Consider the following 20799-nt stretch of genomic DNA (forward strand, 5'->3'; position numbering starts at 1 on the left):
ACATCTTCAAGGAAATAATTGTGAAAAGTCGGTCTAGTGTGGCTGAGCTCTCATCAGAAACCTCATTCGAGTCACACGTAGCCTTTTTGCTACTGAAAACACTGGTCCCTTTGGATGATATCTAAATTTCTAAGTTCAGATAAGGGGTTTTGACAGTGAGTTCCGTGTCTGAAAGTATTTTTTTTTTTTTTTTTTTTATTTATTTATTTGACAGACAGAGAGAGAGAGAGGAGGCAGGCTCACTGCTGAGCAGAGAGCCCAACGCGGGGCTTGATCCCAGGACCCTGGGATCATGACCCGAGCCAAAGGCAGCGGCTTAACCCACTGAGCCACCCAGGCGCCCCTCTGAAAGTATTCTTACTTGTTTCGTTTCTTCGGAAGGCGAGGAGCCGCAAGGGGGGGGTGGGAGTTAAGTGGCCTGCTTAAGAATGTGTGTGGCTTAAGAATGTGTGTGGTGCTGAGATCTTACAGCAGGTGGGATACTCAGAAAGAAAATAGTTCATCCCAAGAAGTTGTTTCCCCAGAGCAACTGAGGACAGAACACTCCCTGCTCTGTGTTTATTTTGGTAAAGGGAAGCAGAGTCGGGTTCCCTGGGGCCCCAAATGTCAGGGATGGGGAACACTTACGTTCGTAAGCTGCACTCATTTCCTTCAACAGAGACCTTGATCTTGAGTGCCCCCCTCAGAGATAAAGATCTCTTTTCTCAAATGGGGACCGTCCAGTCGTTCCCTTTAGGCTCTCAGAACTGATTCTTCAGAAAGGAGACGTTCAAGCCCCAAAGCCAAGTTTGGGCGGTCTTCCCAGGGCTGGACTTCTGGAGGCACTTTCCCTGGACCAGTCAGCACAGATGGGGTGTACTTCTTCAGGAGGGGTATGCTCTCGAAATTGCCGTTCAGCCCCCAGCTGTAGGTCACTGTGTGCATTCACCGAGGGCCATTAGGAATCAAACACTGGATAGATTCAAGGGCAGCCCTGCCCTCTAGGAGCTGGTAGTCTGTAACGGGGAGGAGGAGAAGTGAGAGGGCGATCGCAGTGAGGGGGCCCAGGCAGGCAGCACTGGGACACGTGTGGGGAAGGGTGGACAGGGGACGAAAGGCGGGAAACCTGGGGGAGTCGGGAAGGTGAGGCCTGTGAAGAGTAGGGGTTGCCAGGCAAGCTCGTGGGAGCCATGGAGACCCTCAGTCCCGCATGGGGGCATCTCAGGTAGCCCCAAGATTGTCAGGGACTCGGTCTTGGTACACCATGCTAAGGAGAGAAAAAAAAAAATACCAAGGAGTATGTTTATCCTCAGTGTAAAGGAAGAAACTATTGAATAATTTTTAAGCCCAAGTACAAATAAGTGGACAGATTTGAAAAGGTCACACTTGAAGAGATCAGGGTCATGTGGGGAATGGGTTGGAGGAAAACAAGAGGCTTTTTGGCTGAGAGAGAATTTAGGAAACTTTTGCTGACATGCAGGTGAGAAATGGAGCCAATGAAGACGCCAGCACAGGAACAGGGGAGAACAGCTGAGATGCTCTAGGAGGCAGGTCGGCAAGAAGGAGTCACTAACTGGTGTGGTACCTAAGGGAGAGGAAGAATCTAGGATGCTTCCAGGTTGCTGGGGGCTGGGGGCAGAGTTGACATTAGTGCCATGTCCTGTGCTTAGTCAAGAATTTTAAGAAAGGATCGAATGGTCCCAGGACCATTAGCGCTGTTAGACTGAAGAGTAGGCACAGCTCTGAGTTGAGTCTAACTGGGGAGTTGTTTTTCTTTTTTCCTTTTTTTTTTTTTTAAAGATTTTATTTATTTATTTGAAGGAGAGAGAGAGATAGTGAGACAGAGCGCAAGAGGGGGTAGGGTCAGAAGGAGAAGCAGACTCCCCATTAAGCAGGGAGACTGATGCGGGACTCAATCCCAGGACTCCAGGGTCATGACCTGAGTCTAAGTCAGTCCTCTAACCAACTGAGCCACCCAGGAGCCCAGGAGTTCTTTTTCTTATGAGAAACATGTAGAGACATCCCAGTAAGATGTTGTTTGGTCTGAGAAACAAAACTACTGGGAGAGAATTAGGAACAGAAAGTTCCCTACAGAGCATCTTTACCGTATGCTGCCTTGCGTCAAGGCATTGCCCTTTACGACCTTGACAGGAGGCAATAATTCCTTCTGTTCTGGAAGATTAAAGGCACAAGCCATCAGCCCCAAAGGTATTTTAGTTCAGAAGGTGGGGGGGTTCTGACCAGCAAGAGTTCACCGCTTCAGTGGAATCATGCCCTAGTTGGGGGGCTCCCCTGTTTCTGGCGTGAGGACTGCGTGCTTGGGAGGTAGCATGGGTCTAGTGAAGAGGTCAAACAGGGACTTGGAGTGGGATGGGCCAGATATGCTCAGAGTCTAGGTCCTGTCATCTGTTAGTTTACGACCTTGTCCGAGTTACTAAAGCTCCTTGTTCAGTTTTCTAATTTTTTGGAGGTGGCGGGAGGTTGTCAGTGTTTATTGAATGTAAAGTAATCCCAGCTCCATGGGGAAGAAAACTGCAAGGAGAAAGATTAATGCACATTACAGACTCACCTGTGCATTTCACACTCACATGTGTACACACGCACTCACCAGCGTCCATACCACATCCATATCTAAGCTCCAACAGTGACTAAGCAAACACCTGCCTCCCCCAGCCTGAGTGACAGCTGTTAGGAGGTGGTGCCAAGGTGGGGCCCCAGAATGGGTTCTTTTTTTTTTTTTTTTAAGATTTTATTTATTCATTTGAGGGAGAGACAGTGAGAGAGAGAGCACGAGCGAGGAGAAGGTCAGAGGGAGAAGCAGAATCCCCATGGAGCTGGGAGCAAGATGCGGGACTCGATCCTGGGACTCCGGGATCATGACCTGAGCCGAAGGCAGTCGTCCAACCAACTGAGCCACCCAGGCGCCCCCTCAGAATGGGTTCTAATAGCAGCAGCCTTCTCCCTCCCTGGCCCCTGACCTCTCCGAGGGACCCAGGATGCCTAGGAAGTAGGTGGCAGCTCTTTCCCACTCTGCCACAGACACTTCTTGGCCCGGATCTCATTCATGGCCTCTTCCGTGGAGTGTGGATCCCTCTTGTCGGCCATGGGTACACGTAGGTCTTGTCGGACTGCAGCATGTGGGCTGTATCCTTGGCTCCCCTTGCCAGTGAGGTGGCTGTACTTGTCCTTGTAGTCCCCACCAAGGGCCCCTGCCGGGCTGCCTCCTCTCACTGCCTCTGGGCCAGCTTCTTCAGCTTCCGTGTCTCTTCTACCTTCTGTGGGTCCCACTCCTCCCCACGATGGTGGGAGTCCAGCTCTTCATCTGAGGGTGTAGACTCCTTTTTGGAAGATTGTGACATAGTGACACTCATCATCTTTCCCAAAGGAGAAGAATGTCAGGCCAGCCTCTCCCACCGTATCGTATAGAATGTTCCTCTCTGTCTTGTTCATCAGCTGACACTTCTTGATCGGCCCACATCTTGGAGGAAATCTGACAACTCTTTCTCCATCATTTATTTTGTTGTTTCTCTTGCTCCTGTAATGTCTCCAGGTGGTGGCCTGCTCTCAGGCCTTGCACGGAGATTCCTGGACCCCAAGCCTGCATTGCTTCTCCATGGGGCTCAGGATGGATCCCAGTGGGTCCGCCATCTTGGGAATTCAGTTCTCCCATTTGACAAGAATGTTAGGAAGGTTAAATGTGAACTTATGTAGAGGACCCTAAGTAGTGCCTGATCCGTAGTAGGCACTCCGGAAATTGTCGATCTTCCTCTGTTGTTGATGTGGGACATGTCTGTATCACCACTGGACAAGAACCCTGGGTTTCTGCTTATGAACCAAATGGCACTTGATCCTTTGGGCAGATAGCCATCTTCTTTCTCTTCTACTCCCTGCATCTGGTTTTTGGTCAGTAGATGGAAGGGGATGGGCCCCTTTTCATCACTTCCGCTCTCATATCATCTCACACTGTAATGTCTGTGTGTGTACTGTGTGTGTGTGTTTGTGTGTCTGTGTTTGTGTGTGTCTGTGTGTGTGTCTGTGTGGTGTGCCTTGAGGTAGGAGGGTTGGAATATGAGAAGGCTCCATAATGATTAAAAGAGAGAGAGGAAAAAATAAATACAGTCTAAATATATCTGTTGTTATTTGTTAAAGACCTGCAAAAAGCTTTGTTAACTTCTAGAGAAACCATAAATAGAACCTAGTAAAACTGCTTTTTCAAAATATTAAACCTCTGCACCCTAATTTTATCATGGCTTATGAGCATGATCTTTAATTCTTGTATTAAACATGATACATTTTTAAAAAAAGATTTTATTTATTTATTTGATAGAGACACAGAGAGAGGGGGAACACAAGCAGGGGGAGTGAGAGAGGGAGAAGCAGGCTTCCCGCCGGGCAGGGAGCCCAATGTGGGGGCTTGATCCCAGGAGCCTGGGACCATGCCCTGAGCTGAAGGCGGACACTTAACGACTGAGCCACCCAGGTGCCCCAACATGATGCAGTTTTAAAAAATATTTTATTTATTCACTTGACAGAGAGTGAGAGAAGGCACAAGAAGGGAGAACAGCCCTGGGAGAGGGAGAAGCAGGCTCCCCACGGAGCAGAGAGCCCGATGCGGGGCTCCATCGAGGACCTCAGGATCATGACCTGAGCCGAAGGCAGACACTTGACGACTGAGCCACCAGGTGCCCCTAAATGTGATGCATCTGTGTGGCTTCAGTTTCTTTTCTCCTTTGCTAAAAAGATAAAGTACAGTCCTTTTCTTACTAAGAGTGAAGTTTATCATGGTTATGTCTTTTCAGATTTAGTGGAGAAAATCAGATTTACTTGAAAATTATGGGGTAAGGGGCGCCTGGGTGGCTCAGTATTTAAGTGTCTGTCTTAAGCTCAGGTCATGATCTCAGGGTCCTGGGATTGGGTCCTGCATTGGGCTCCCTGCTCATTTGGGAGCCTGCTTCCCTCTTCCCTCTGTCTGCCACTCCCCCTGCTTATGGGCACTCTCTCTCTCTCTCTCTCTCTCTCTCACAAATGACCGTGTAGAATCTTAAAAAAAAAAAAAAAAATAAGAAAAAGAAAATGGTGAGATAAGACCTCTGTAGGTTTTGTATTTTAATTCAAGAGTCTGAAAATAAGCTACAATGGCTTGGAGAATACAAATGAGCACAGTACCACAAAAACCACTTAAAAAAAAAAAAACAGCTTTTGAAGGAATTTACTAATATGTGTATCAAATTTATACCACATTGGATGGTGCCATTGGCAATGTTTTTCTCCATGTCAAAATATTATGGAAGCACAAGCAGTACTTTATCTGGGGATAGAGGTTTTTCTGACGGGGGCCAGTTTCCGAGTCATCTTCTAGAGTCCTGCGCTGTCTGTAGTCTGTCTTTGTCCCCTGTGGCCTCCCTCCCTTCTGGCTGGGCATTCAGTCCCATGGTCTTGGTTCCGCCAGCTGTGGTCTCTGTGGTTTGGGAAGCCGAGACCCCATCTGCCATCCTTGTCCTCAGGGAGCTTATATTTGGGCTTTTCTGGCATCCCTGCCATGTCCTGCGCACCTCTCGCTCCTTGTCTGCATTCTTTTCTTCGATGTGGGTGATTTCATTGGCCTTCGATTTCACTGTTTTTTATTAATTACATTATTATTTCATTATTTTTTAAATTTAAGTTTAATTAGCTAACATATAGTCCATCATTAGTTGTTGTTGTTGTTGTTTTTAAGGATATTATTTATTTATTTGACAGAGAGAGGGAGATACAAGTAGGCAGAGAGGCAGGCAGAGGGAGAGGGGGAAGCAGGCTCTCTGCTAAGCAAGGAGCCCAATGTGGGACTCGATCCCAGGACCCCAAAATCACGACCTGAGCCGAAGGCAGAGGCTTAACCCACTGAGCCACCCAGGTGCCCCTCATCATTGTTTTTGATGGAATGTTCGTGCACTCATCAGTTGCGTGCAACACCCAGTGCTCATCCTATCACGTGCCCTCCGTCACCCACTTAACCCCCCCCCCCCCGTTGAGTGTCTTAGTGTCTCACAGTACTTCCCTGAGAGTAGTCTCTGCTGCTGCTCCAGCTCTCCCCGAGTCCTGCAAGGACAGACGCCGTTCACCAGACGTGTCCAGTGCTTCTTGGAAAGTCCACCGAGGCTCCTATTTCTTCTGTGTTCAGGGTCAATTGCCCTTTAACGTTCACAGCCTTTTATGTGATGTCCCCGAGTTTCCTCTGACTTCCTTCCTCCACCAAGAGGGCAGCCGGCTGACGACTAGTGTTTGGGGGATCAGCCGGATTTCACGGATGTGCCTGAAGTGGTTCTTCAGTTTTAGTCCAGGCTGGAGTCGCTTCGTGGTGGATGTGGTGGGTGGGTGTTGGGTGAGCCAGAACCCCACACCCGGGCCACAGGCAGGAGCAGCTTTCCTCCACTTCCCTACATGCAGGGGACTTTTTTTTTTTTTTAAAGATTTTATTTATTCATTTGACAGACAGAGATCACAAGTAGGCAGAGAGGCAGGCAGAGGTGGCGGGGTGGGGGGAGCAGGCTCTCTGCTGAGCAGAGAGCCAGATGTGGGGCTCGATCCCAGGACCCTGAGATCATAACCTGAGCTGAAGGCAGAGGTTTAACCCACTGAGCCAGCCACCCAGGCATCCCATGCAGGGGACTTTTATTTTTAAGTCAGCGTTGGCACGGATCAAAGTGCAGGATAAGATCTGGAGAAGACTTGGCTGTGAGGCGGTTCTGTTATCCTCTCCTGTCCTAAAGACTGTTCCCGGCTGTACTTACGCCATGCTTCTTTTCTTTGGTGGGATCATCTTGATGTTTTCTCTGTACGTGTAAGTGGATGATTAGTACTGAGTACATAGGAGATGAGATCATTGACTCTCAGATTTGGAAGAACCTTCCCTTTCTGAGGGGCTGACCCTGGAATTCCTTCTCAAACCCGCCTTCAAGCCTGTGAATGAATGGGCAGCCCCACGCTGTTTGTCTTCCTCCACTGACGGGGAACTCACTGTGTCTCCCAGAACAACCCATTTTATCTTTAGGCATCTCTAACTGTTAGAGAACTTTCCCCACCTTAGATTCAGTTGGCATTTGTGTCCCTGGCACATTTAGTCACTGTTCCTTGTTCTAACCTTTGGAGCCATGCAGAGCAAGTTTAATCCCTTTTCACGGGGCGGCCCTTCTGGTATTTATGTTGGATGACAGTTTTTCCTGTTCTCAGCCCTGTTCTCCTCCTCTGCACCCAGTGCTTGCTCTTAGCTTCTCCGTCCTGAAATCATCCTGGCCATGCAAACCAGCCCCAGGCAGAGTTGGGGACCTGTTAGCAGGTCTCTTTTGGCTAAGGAGAGGCTCTTTTGTCCTTGGCACTCCTTGTATGTCCCCTGAGGCTGTGTCCTTGGGTGTAGAGACACACTTCTGAGAGAGTTGGGGGTAGTTATTCTTGATTTGAAGGGAGTCTACAGTTTGGTTAACAGCCTTGCCCTGCTGAATCTGGATGTATAATTCCCAGAGATCATTGTGTTCATGGACAACCATCTATCTCATGGTGGAATTGTTGTCAGCTATGATCTCCCAGATCTTTTTTCTAAGAAACAAGATTTGCTTCTGTGTCTTACCCATCCTAGAGTCAAACAGTTGGTTTCTTTGGGGCCTTTGATTCTCCCTGTTTAACTTCATTTTGTTCGGCCTGACCCATCGTCTAGTCTGCTGGTCTGTTTGGCTCCTTAACTCTCAACACATCGCCTGTGTTTCCTGGGTTTCTGTGGTTCTAGCGGTTCAGGGCATCTCATATGGTCTACCACCTATTGGGTATATGGTTTGGGGCCAGGGCACAGTGAAGAATCTTCTGGGGCAACTGGCAGAACAGATGAGTGGTATCTTAGGGACCCCAAGGGCAGGAGGGAACAGCCTCAGGAAATCTGATCTTGGGAAGCTAAAACAAGATATCACCTCATCCCTGCTGCTTTCTGAACGTTTAAATTTTTTTTTTTTCTTTCCTGGAGGCTGATTTTTCCCTGTCCACGTATTTGGGTGGCAGACTGAATAATGCTCCCCTCCCAAGATATCCACATTGTAGTTCTGGAACCTGTGAATATGTCACCTTACATGGCAAAAGGGACGGGATGAAAATAAGGACCTTGAGATGCGGAGGTTCTCTTGGATTATCCGGGTGCGCCCAGTGTCATCGCAGGTTCTCATGAGGGAGGGAGGGAGGAGAGGAGATGTCAGAGGAGAGGCAGAGTCAGAAGAGGCTAATGAGCCGGCTTTGGAGCTGGAGGAAGGGGCCAAAGAGCGAAGCGGTGCAGCCGGCTTCTAGAAGCTGGGAAAGGGGCGCCTGGGTGGCTCTGTTGGTTGAGCAGCTGCCTTTGGCTCGGGTCATGATCCTGGAGTATCGGGATTGCGTCCTGCATCGGGCTCCCAGCCCCAGGGGAGTCTGCTTCTCCCTCTGACCTTCTCCTCTGTCATGCTCTCTCTCACTCTCTCTCTCACTCAGATAAATAAATAAAATCTTAAAAAAAAAAAAAATAGAAGCTGGAAAAGGCTATGGAACGGATGTTGCCCTAAAGCCTCCAGAAGGAAGGCAGCCCTGACGACACCTAGATGTTAGCCGAGTGAGACAGCTGAACTCCATTTATAGTAAAAATAAATGTGTGCTGTCGTCCTAAGCCACTCAGTTGCAGGTGCCTTCTTGCCTTCAGGTCTTCCCCACACCACCCGCCCCCTTGCAGTAGGGAGCTCCCCCCCTGCCCCTCGTGCCCGTGCTGGACACGCAGTGTGGATTGTTCCTGCCTTCCTCTTCGTTGTCTGCCCAGGCCCGGCGTGCTTCTTCTGCGGGGTGAGTTCGTGGTGAATGTCTGTGGAACCGAAGACCCCAAGAGAGACCCGGAGGTGTCTTTCAGAAATCCAGCCGCTCCATCAGAGTTCTTGGCATCCTCGCTTGCAGCCCTGCCAGAGAAGGAGTAAGGCCGGTCCCTCAGGATTTTCTCCCAGTGAGCCCGGTGTGGGCCTCGAGAGGGCCACTTCTTCCCTAAGTGTTCTTTCAACGAACTTGCATCTGCTCGAGAGCCCCTGTGTGCTGCGTCCATCTGCTTTGTAGGACTGAACGATTGCCACGTGTTCATAGTCTCCAAATACCAGAGGTTTGTTAAAGGAAGAGAAGGACCCACAGAAATATGGTTTTGATGCCTTCTTTTTCTTCAGTGTAGTGTGGTTGAAAAAGTGCTTCCACACTGAGGATCTCATTGAATCCCCAGCCCTTTTCCAGTTTGTTAAGTATGGGAGTGACAGCATCCCGCTCTCTGTGTGTTGGGGTGGAAACCCGCCCCCCTCCCCGTTCCCACGGTCGTGACCCACCCAGTCTCTCTCATGGGGGCGGGAGATGCTCTATTCCCAGGGCTGCTGGAACCATGGCTCACCACCTCTTTAAAGTTGTCGAGAATTTTCTTCTTCCTCTTAGAATGCCAGACAGCACTTCATTCTGCTTTCCCTTTTCCCTAAGTCAGCATCCCCTGTACCCTTGCCCTCGCTTCCCTGCTCTTAACACTGCCTCCTTGCCGTCTGGGAGTTGGGCCGGCCTCGGTGACCTCTGGCTCCGCCAAAGCTATCTGGGGGGCCTTGGGGGAGTGATTCAACCCCTGGGAGCCTCCGTTGCCTCACCTGCAAATGGCGATACGTGGTAAGCTCCCTGGCAGGGTTGTTGAACAATGTCTTGGACTGCTCAGCACGGTGCTCTCGTCTTGGTAAATGTTCAGTGAGGGATCGCGATTATTTATTACTGTACTATTAATCAGGTACCTGGTGTCTTTAAAAGCACTAGACACCTAATCTCTCTTTATGCTGCCATTTCTACGGGTAGGCTGATTCCAAGGTCAGACTCTGCACTAGGCATCAGAATGGAAATGTACTTTTTTTTTTTTCCTTCTGGAGGTCTCAGACTGGGGTGGGGGCAGGAGTCTCCATTCCTTGAGTCATTTATTCAATCAGTCAGTCAATTCACAAACGCACTGTCCGGCAAGCTGTTCTCATGGAACTTGCAGTCTGACGGAGAAGGCAGACATTAATTTAAAATAAGAAAATACACCTGCTGTGGAGGAAGCTGGGCGAGAGTCTAGGGAGATGTTGCCTGGGTGTCTGGTGGACCTTGGGGTTGGATCTGTGTCACCGCATGGCAGACATGGTCTTCGACTCGGTGGCGGTGGGCTTTAGCAGCACTGGGTCCAGATCATAGCAGGTGGTGATAGCCTGGGTCCCAGCGGGGGACAGTCCAAGGTGTCTGAGACCTTGGGGACGCTGTCAGGGGCCCAAGCGTTTATAGGAGAGGGGCAGTGGTGAAGAGCTCTGCTGGGGAGGCATGGAGACTCAGGGCAGCTGAGTCCTCAGGTGCTTATTAAGGAATGTTTTAAATGGGAGTTTTAACTTGGCCACTCCTTCTGTTCAGCCCAAATGATACCCTGGTCCGCGTTTCCTGTCACAGTGACAGGAAACGTGGACCAGGCTATCAAGCAAGTTTAATTAATATCCTAGTCTGTGAACATGCTTCCCTCTTATCTCTCATTTTTCACTACTACTTTCTTTCTCTCCATCCCTATTTCTCTGTCTTCTCCTGTTTGATTTCTCCTGTTCTGTGATTCCCTCAGCTCTTCTGTTTTTCATCCAATTAACGTTTCTGTGTAAGGAGAAGCGTGCTCTTTGGCTCTGAGATGGAGGAGGAAGGAGGCTGAGTTCCGTCGTCCATAAGCGACACTGGGGAATGGGTTTGGTTTGACGGCCCATTTAAACTCCGCCCCATGCTGCCTTCTCCTGGGAAGGTATATCTTCTGGGTGTGCCCAGCCCTCAACGTGCTCGTTCTCCCTTCCACAATGCAGTTGGCAATTTTTAGTCATTTAGCTCTCCTCTGTCTTGTGGGAAACAGACTTTGTGCAGCCTTTCAGCTCGGGACCTTGCTGGGTTTCTCTCCACGTCCCTGTGATGGGATGCTCTGTGTTCACAGGGTCCTGGTGAACTATTTACCCTGTTTTTTCTTGGCAGAGGTACCATCCAGGAGCAGAGCTTTGAGAGCTCACCAGGGAGGTATGCCTGGTGATGTGATCAAGGACACGAGTATCTGTGTTTTTTTTTTTTTTAAAGATTTTATTTATTTATTTGACAGACAGAGATCATAAGTAGGCAGAGAGGCAGGCAGAGAGAGAGGAGGAAGCAGGCTGCCCACCGAGCAGAGAGCCCAACGCGGGGCTCGATCCCAGGACTCTGGGATCATGACCTGAGCTGAAGGCAGAGGCTTTACCCACTGAGCCACCCAAGCGCCCCGAGTACCTGGGTTGTGACCTCCTCCAGGCCCGAGGTGGGAGATATCAGGAATTACATGTGTTGGCTCTGGAGCGACCACAAGGACCACAGCAGTGGGTTGGACTGCCTGGTGGTTTCTTTTTTAATGTTACTTGAAGAAAAACCCCAACAAACAAACGAACAACTTTTTATTTGACAATGGTTTTAGATTCATAACAAAATCGCGATGAGAGTAAAGAGTTTTCATAGACTGTCCATCCACTTTCCTCTGTTGACATAATACATTTGGTTTGTCACAGTTAAGAAACAAATACTGATAAATTATTATTAGTTACAGTCCATCTTTTTTTTTTTTTTAAAGATTTTATTTTTATTTATTTGAGAGAGAGACAGTGAGAGAGAGCATGAGCGAGGAGAAGGTCAGAGGGAGAAGCAGACTCCCCATGGAGCTGGGAGCCCGATGCGGGACTCGATCCCGGGACTCCGGGATCATGACCTGAGCCGAAGGCAGTCGTCCAACCAACGGAGCCACCCAGGCGTCCCACAGTCCATCCTTTTTAAAGATTTGCTTAGTTTTTATCTACTGTCCTTTATCTGTTCTGGGATCCCATCTAGGATACCGAGTTCCCGGCAGCTGTCGCTTCTCGGGGCTGACTGAGATAGTTCTTGGGACAACTGATCAATCAGTTTTTCTTTCTTTCTTTTTTTCTTTCTCTTTCTTTCTTTAAGATTTTATTCATTTATTTGACAGAGAGAGACACAGCAAGAGAGGGAACACAAACAGGGGAGTGGGAGAGGGAGAAGCAGGCTTCCTGCTGAGCAGGGAGCCCAAAATGGACCTGGGATCAAGACCTGAGCTGAAGGCAGATGCTTTAACCCACTGAGCCACCCAGGTGCCCCACCGCTGCTGTTTCTGATAATGCTGACAGTTTTGGGGAGGACTGGTCAGGTATTTCATAGGATGCCCCTCTACTGCCATTTGCCCTTTGCTTTTCTCCTGATTACACGGGGGTAGGGACCTGGCGAGGAAGACGATGGAAGTCAAATGCCATTTTCCTCATAGCACATACTGTCAGGATGACTTATCAGGGCTGATGTTAACTTGATGACGTGGGGACCTGGCTGAGGTCATGTCAGGTTTCTCCATTGCAAAGTTCTCTTTTCTTCTTTCCATCCTGTCTTCTCTGGAAGGAAGTCACTGTGTGCAGCCTGCACTCGGGGAGTGAGGAATTCTTTTCTCCTTCCTTTAAGGCAGACTGTCTCAGTCAGTTATTTGGAAATCTCTTCTGCATGGGAGATTTGTTCCTCTTGCTCTATTTATGCATTTATTTAATCATTTGCTTATACCAGCCTGTACTCACAGGTATTTATTTTTATATTTTGGGTTTTGATACTTCTTTATCTGTTCCTCAAAGTGTTTCAGCTTTGGCCATTGGAAACCCCATATGTCCAACATATATCTCCGTTACTATAAGCATTGTGGGTTTTAAAAAAAAAAAATTAAAAAAAATTTTTTAGAGCACTTTAATTTAATTTTATTTTTTCAGTGTTCCAAGGTTCATTGTTTATGCACCACACCCAGTGCTACATGCAATACGTGCCATCCTTAATAGCTACCACCAGGCTTACACAGCACCGCCCCCCCTCCAAAACCCTCAGTTTGTTTCTCAGAGTCCACAGTCTCTCATGGTTCCTCCATCCCCCTCCCCCAATTAAAGCCCTTACTTACATTCTGGCACTACAAGATGCTCCAGGCCCTCTTGTATGTTTCCTGCCCCAGTCCTGGAAGTGGCCATTTCTTCAAGGAGCCCTGGTTCCTTTTACCAGATCATCTATCAGTGTTACAAACCAAGACGTGGGTGCTAGGTGTGTGCATTGCTACTGCAGTATTGTTGCTCCTAAGCCGTCTTGACTGACAGAGCAAGGAAAAATATGTATATACTGTATTTATAAATATGTAACTATCTGTATTGATATCGAGCTAAACGAGATCACACTGGTGTCTCCAAGTGGAATCCACTATCACAAGATCATTCTAGCCTTCTTCTCTTGCAAATATGTAGCCTTCTACCTCTAACAGGGAGAAGTAAGACCCCCACCATCTGCCATCCATTGACTTAACTGTTTATCCAGAGTATACACGTATAGTGGTTTCATCATTGTCGATACATTCCTCTTGGGAAACAACTTTATCAACTACCCTAAAATACCTGTGTATCGTTCCTTTTGCTTTTGGGCTCCACTCATTTCTAGAGTTACTTAGATCATTTCCTTTTCTCCTCACCCCCTTCTGTGAAGTTGTTTCATACATTCGTAATACAGCTAGATTCAGTCTGATGGCTCTCTAGGAGAGAGAAATGGGGAGTTGAAGACTCAGTTGTCAGGGAACAGAGTTAGAAAAAACTTGGAGATATTTAATTATATCTCCCAAATGTGTGGGGGTTCCTTGCCACTGGGTGACAGGATTCTCATAATCTTTTCTCCCTCTGCTTCCCTTTGTCCCTACTCACTTGCCAGGAACTACGTGTTTGTGTTCCCTTCAAATCCTAACCCTAGATGTGATGGCTTTTGGAGATGGGGCCTTTCAGAAGTAATTAGGGTTAGATCAAGTTAGGTCATAAGGGTGGGGCCCTCTCGGTGGGATTGGTAGTTTTGGAAGAAGAGGAAGAGAGAGGGATCTCTCTTCCCACACAGGCACTGAGGAGGGGCCCTGTGCTAACCCAGTGAGAAGTCTGCCATCTGCCAGGAAGAGAGCTGTCATCAGGAACTGAATTGGTCAGTACCTTGATCTTGGACTTCCCAGCCTCCAGAGACATGAGAGAGAAATTTCTGTTGTTTCATCCACTCAGCCTGCAGTGTTTTGTGGTGAGCAGGCTAATGTCCCACTCTCTAGAAGAAAGGCAGGCACCCCTGCACTGTTGAGGGACCCTTTCTTAAACCAAATCACTGATTCCCTTTCTACCTCTAAACAACAAAAGACCTCCCTTTCCACCAGTGATCTGGGGTAAGAGATGGGTCTAGGTCCATTTATGTCTGAAATCTCAAGGATAAAGCCTCTATTTCAATTGTCTGATGCTATGATGGGACACTTTCGGCAAAAAATAAGCATTAGGGTCAAGGGAATGCTGCTCAGTGGAGAGATTATAATCACTTAGTTGGAGAAAAACATAACCCTGTTCCCCAAGCATACCGATCCCATGAGAGAACAGGAGGGCCTGGTTTTAGAAGCAGGAAGCATACTCTCCAGGGGCTCTGAGCTGGACTCGAGTCCCAGCTCTTCACTGTGGTCAGGCAGACAGCATCACGTGCTGCTGTCCTGCCCAAGATCATGAGCTTGGAAGTGCTTGGTGAACCCTAACTTTGCAACGTGGATGTGATTGATAAAATATCCTCACTAAAGACTGAGGCTTCCTCGAGGCTGATTTTTCTCTGGGATGCTGCTGTAAGTTCTCCACGTTTCTACTTTTATTGTGAGGTGTCTTTAGCTTCTTTAGAAGATCATTGTGTCTTTGCCTTACAGCTGTCTGCTCATCCCGTGGAAGCAGAAATCACAGGAGCTGTCAGTGGCATAGGAAATAACGGCAAGCCTAGAGAAACGTACCTGACGCTCCAGAGAAATGTACGATGGCCCTCAACTCTTCCAGATGGGCGATTTAAAAAAACAAGAGCTCTTAACTGCCAGGGAGGGACTTCCTTTCATTGTTTTCCTTTTGTGTTTCTTCCTTTTTCCTCTTCATTTTTTCTCTTCCCTTTGTAGTGATCTTTTTCATGTCTAGGGTTCAAAAAAGTTATTTACTTTTTATTGCCTGTTTCATTTCACGACTTGGCACCTGTGTTGATACGAATGTCTGCTTCCTGCCACCCTCAGGACAGTCAAAGTGTACAGAGTGAATTTGCCATAGCTTCACACCATGATTTCCACCACGATGACTCAGAGAAGGTTCCAGCTGGGGAGAGCCAGCCAGGAAAACAAATTATACTTTGGGTTTTATTACAAAACCTTTCTAAATTGAGCCCCTAGGAGAAAAAGGAGACCTTTAAGTAAATTCACTTCTTGTGGTATTTTTCTATACGGTCATCACTGACCCATCCAAATTAAAGTGTGTGTGTTAATGTTCAACATTAGGTTAATGTCCAGAGGTTAGTTTTGGACATGACAGTTCAGAAGGTTAATATTTAGTATTCGAGCACTTAGAAGAGTACTTGGTACACAGTGTGAGTGTTTAAGAGTTAATTACATTATTGTCATTCTTGTGAATGCAAGGAGGGCTCCCGCGGGGTGAGTTGTGGGACAATGAAACAGAGATGGGGGACTAAGGTCAATATTGGGAGCAGGCAGAGGAAAGTAAACTGGAATTGCTGCTCCTGTGTTACCGGTGTGGGAGAAGTGGTAATGGAGGTGGGGCTGGATCCCAGAGCAGCAGTTAGGGTCTCAAAGCTGAGAACTAAGGAGCTTGAAAGTGGTTCATCTAACAGCAGTCAGGGGTATGCTACATGGTCTCTGAAAGCCTTTTTTACCTTTAGAACATGATTCTAGTAGGTTCTCCTCTGCTTGGGCATGGGCATGGATAAGTCAAGGGGTTTTGTAGAGGAGAGGGAAAAGGAGTGACTTCTTTCCCTCTGGATTCTTCTAGGCTGGATTTATTTCTGTCTTTTCTGGCATTGCCAGGGTGAAAAGGTATTTCCATGGACTTCTACTGTTGGTCTAAATTAAATGCAGACCATACCGCTTCAGCTGCTCTTGGCGCAGCCTCGGAGGTTCAGCCACAACCAGGACAACGGGCAACTGCCAGAGGGAGGGAGAGAAGTAATATTCCATAAAATTAGGGAAGGTCTGGCTCAGGATCTTTCGAGCGTGAATACCAGGTTTTGCATTTCATTGGCACCTCCGAGGCTGCAGTTGCATTCCTGAGCAATTGGGAGCACATCCACCGGAGATCTCCTACTGGGGCGGAGGGGAGTGGGCTGGGCAAGGGAGGCATCTAATTTTTTCCGCAACTGCCTGTATTTTTGTATTTTCCTTTCTGTGATAATTGACATTCCTTGAAAGAGTTGTCTTTGCTGTGTTTTGCTGCTGCCAACTGTGGTCAGGTTTCCCTGCCTTCCTAGTCAGCGAGAGAGTTCTCACCAAGGTCACTTTGATCTCCACGCTGCTTAATTAAAACAGCAATGCTCCCTAGTCTTCATCGGCTTAGTAGCAGTGTTTGGCTCAAGGACCCTCCTTCCTTTTGGAAACACTAGCTTCTGCAGGCTTGTAGGCCACCACACTCCCTGGTTTTCTCCCTTCCCCTGGCTGTCCCTGCTCTGGTATCCGTCTGTTCCTTCTCTTCTCAGTGTTGCAGCCATGGGCCTAGGCCCTCCTTGGATCTCCTTAAATGCCCATCATGATTCGCTGGGTCTGCGTGGGGCTCTCAGGGGACGCTGTGACTCTAGTCCAGGAGCACACTACACAGCAAGGCCCCAGGGCTCTGTCCTCAGCCTCTCCATCTGCGTTACCTCCTAGGGGAGCTCACCCAGCCCCTGGCTTTCACGAACATTTGACTCGCGTTGGTGTCAGTATCCCACCACCTGACTTGGGATGAGACCCAGAGCCCTCTTGGATGCCCGCACATCCCCATAATTTGGTTTCTGCCCTCTTCTCTGCCCTCCCCGACACCTTTCCTCCTCCCCTCTCAATTTGTTCTGGCCGAGTTGACTTTATTGCCAATTTTCCAACTCCTATAGGACATCCCGTTCTTGGGAACTCTAGACTTGCTCTTCTGTCTACCTGGCGCTCACGCAGCTTGCAAAGGCCTCCCCCTAGCCTTGCAGTCAACTCTTCCCCTTCCAGAGAGGCCTTCCTCGACCATGGTAGCCCAGACCGGTCTTCACCACCACCTTGTTCTCTCCTTGCCCTGCCTCATTTTCTTCACAGCACTTGTCAGTGTTTGAATAACTTGTTTGAAGTTCTGTGGTGGGAGGGGGCCTAGCCCTGAGAGAGGCTCTCCGTGAGAACCTGGGTGTGACTAAACAGAAGGTTAGGGTCAGCATATCCTCAGTGACCGGGTCGCCTGTGGATACCAACACTCAGTTCCAATGGCTACGTTTACAAGGGCTGGGCTTCAGGTATTATTAGTGTATTTTAATTATCATGACCTATCGGAAGAAAAACCGAGATACTGTGGGCATGTATATGAGGCTGTTGCATCACAGGAAGACCTGGTAGTTTTGTGGCAGGTGGCCCAAAGGAAGGTTTACGCAGTCGTTTGAATAAAGAAAGGGCACCGAGGCTTATACAAGGTGACACGTGCGCCGTGAGACCAGGAGGACCTGCCTGGACTGTAGGGTCACTGTCTTGCTCTCACAATATATGGTGATTCAGTTTCAGCAAAATGAACTTTATCCTCAGTATTAAATTTGTGTTGTGAGTTTGAATTGTATTGGCTTCTTAAACATACTTTGTTGAATGTACAGATTTGGTTTGGCTGTATGCTATCATAAGAATGATAAAAGTTGAGAATTTTTTCTTTGAGGACATGTACTGATACAAGCTTGCAAAAGACTAAAATAGGGACACCTAGGAATAGGTTTCAACATCGCAAACTGCTTGTGCAAAGGTATTTTTAACACAATAAAGATAGTGTGGCTCTGAGTGGGCTTTTTTAGCATGCTTTCAAGAGAGTGAAATTTAAAAATACCCGTATTCTTATGAATACCAAAGAATATCCTGACAAACCCCAAAAGGCTAAAAAAGTATTACTTTTGTTTATTTACGTAATGGAACCTTCTGTTTCTGGTGACTGCTTCAATTTCTAATTATTGAAGAGCATCCTGAATTGTGAAACTTCTGTACCCGAGACATCTGCATAAAGTGATGATATTTCTGTGGTTCTGCATAAACAAAGACAGCCCCACCCGTGCTGGGGCTGGGGTTAAGAAGGCAGGCGGGCAGGCAGAAAAGCTCCCTCTTCTGACTTTTGCTTTAGGTGCTTCTGGCCCCTCGAGACTGGGGAGGGAGGTGGATTTTGCACTTGGGAAATGAGACCCAAGAGGAGATCGATTCTTTGCCTTGAAAGGAGCTGTGAGTGTTGGTTCCCCACCCATTTCATTTGAATCTATGCGTTTGTTTATATCCTGTTCATTTCTGCCGTCAACCCTTCAGGCTGCTCTGATCCAGAGACTGGGTTGTTTATAAACCACAGAAGTGGATTCCCCACAGTTTTGGAAGTCCAAGATCAAGGTGCCTGCATGTCCCCTTCTGGTAAAGGCCCTCTTCCCGGTTCAGGGCTGATGCCTCCTTGCTGGGTCCTCATGAGGTGGAAAGGGCTAGGGGATTTTCTGGGGTCTCTTTTAAGAGAACACTAATCCCATTCCTGAGAGTCTAAGCACCTCCCAGGGGCCCGACCTCCTAGTACCACCATCTTTGGCGGTTAGGAATTCAACATGAATTTGGGAAGGTGGGGGAGATACAAGTATTCACACCGCAGCAGCTTCCAAATGTAAGTTGAGACTCTTGTGCTAACGGGCTCAGCCACGGGGAGACTGGGGCAGAAGACAGAGAGTAGAAGTTGGAGATGAGGGGGGGTGGGAGTGCTTCAGGAAGGGAAAAGCAGGGAAAGGACTTCAGAAATGCCCAGATTATCTCAAAGAACTTTCCGTTCTCCAGTTAACCTGAGTAACCGGTGAGAGCAAGATGCAGCCTGTTTGGCGTGACTTTGGGCCCTGGGATAGTCCCCCCCCTTCCCTTGTCGCCCATTGTCGTCCATCCGGAGTTTATCTGACTCGTGGTACCATCAGCCGCTGGGGGGTGAGACTGAATGGCTAACAGACAACCTGCATTTATGCATGTGGAAATCTGCTGGGTTGTTACTTTTTAGTTTTTTTTTTTTTAATTCTTTATTAACATATAATGTATTTTTTGCCCCAGGGGTGCAGGTCTGTGATTCATCAGGCTTACACATTTCACAGCACTCACCATAGCACAATGTCCATAACCCAACCACCACCCCCTCCACCGCAACCCTCAGTTTGTTTTGTGAGATTAAGAGTCTCTTATGGTTTGTTTCCCTCCCGGTCCCATCTTGTTTCATTTTTTTCCTTCCCAACCCCATCAACACCCCACCCCCCGCCCTGCCTCTCAAATTCCTCATCTCAGTGAGCTCATATGATAATTGTGCTACTTTAGGTTTATTTTTATTATATATTTTAAGATTTTGGGGTGGCTACCCAGTGTGATCTTCCGTTTGCTTTTAGCAGTCCTGCTGTGTGGGACTCAGGAAGCGTCTGTGGGCAAATCCAGGTGCCTGTCACTTAGAGCCTTGCTTTCTGGGTCCTGTGCAAACAACTGAGGGGTGCATTTAGGGCACTTGGTTGGTTTAGGAATTGATGGGTGCAGGGAGGTGGGAAGGCTGCATACCATGGACCCTTGCAGTCGTTTGGCGCGATGTGCTCAGGATGCCAGTGGCCGCCATCTTTTCCCTGATGAGGAAAAAGACGGCCAGATTTCCCTGGTTAACCTTACTTTGAGTGACCAGGAGGAGATGCTTTGCAGAAGACATACCGTATATTCCAGGGGCGAATGTTTGGCTTTGGAATTCCCTTTGCAGCGGTCGTGTTTGGGGGAGTTCTGGGAACCGGGCTGGTTGCAGCTGGCATTGTTGGAATTCCAGTGTCCCTTATACCTCCCTCAGGAGATGCTTGATAACCCAGGGCCCATTTTCTGTTTTGAAGTACGTGCGTCTTATAAACGCGGCTGCTGGGGATGGGGAAAAAAGCCACAGTGATCTGATCAGGTTCTAGTGTGTTAAGTAAGCAGTGACACAGCAGCACCTGGGTGGCTCAGTGGATTAAGCATCTGCCTTCAGTTCAGGGTCCTGATCTCATGGTCTTAGGATCGAGCCCTGAGTCACGCCCCACGGGGCGGTCTGCTCCTCCCTCTTCCTTTGCCCCCTCCCCCCGCAGTCCCTCCCTGATCATGCACACTCTCTGTCTTTCTCTCCAATGAATAACTAAAATCTTTAAATAAAAAAAGTGACTCAAATAACAGCTGGAGATAGGAGCACCCAGGAACGGTGGGATAGGAGATTTGATATGGGAAAGATTGGGCTTTTAAAATATTGTTCAAATTTTTTATTTTATTTATTTATTTATTTATTTATTTATTTATTTTTTTTTAAAGATTTTATTTATTTATTTGTCAGAGAGAGAGAGAGAGAGAGCGAGCACAGGCAGACAGAGTGGAAGGCAGAGTCAGAGGGAGAAGCAGGCTCCCTTTGGAGCAAGGAGCCTGATGTGGGACTCGATCCCAGGACGCTGGGATCATGACCTGAGCCGAAGGCAGCTGCTTAACCAACTGAGCCACCCAGGCGTCCCTGTTCAAATTTTTTAAAAAGCCTATGTGCGTTGTGCATACTTTATTAATTTTAGTTCATTTATTCGTTCATTTGGTGCCTGCTACGTGCAAGACACTGTCCTAGGTGCCAGAGGAAGGCCTCCTTGGAGAGTAACACCGCTCCTGACATCTGACAGTCCACAGAGGCTGGCTTGCTGGATGCTGGTACGGTGGGA

General features: G+C 48.1%; 1 protein-coding gene and 1 pseudogene across 4 annotated transcripts in view; one reads left to right on the forward strand and one right to left on the reverse strand.

Annotated features, from left to right (window-relative positions):
* CGNL1 (cingulin like 1) overlaps positions 1-20799 on the forward strand; it is a 162274-nt gene that overhangs the window by 31789 nt on the left and 109686 nt on the right. For 3 of the 4 annotated variants that reach the window (XM_045067463.1, XM_045067460.1, XM_045067462.1), the window contains exon 2: positions 6699-6701. The exons of the other annotated variant lie outside the window; for it this stretch is intronic. The gene's annotated coding sequence lies outside the window, so the exon portion shown is untranslated. The remainder of the gene's footprint in view (positions 1-6698; positions 6702-20799) is intronic. 4 annotated transcript variants of the gene reach the window in all.
* LOC101677301 lies at positions 2980-3627 on the reverse strand (annotated as a pseudogene).

The sequence above is a fragment of the Mustela putorius genome, unplaced genomic scaffold, assembly GCF_011764305.1.
Source record: "Mustela putorius furo isolate JIRA1106 unplaced genomic scaffold, ASM1176430v1.1 tig00003896_pilon_pilon_pilon, whole genome shotgun sequence".
NCBI lineage: Eukaryota > Metazoa > Chordata > Mammalia > Carnivora > Mustelidae > Mustela > Mustela putorius.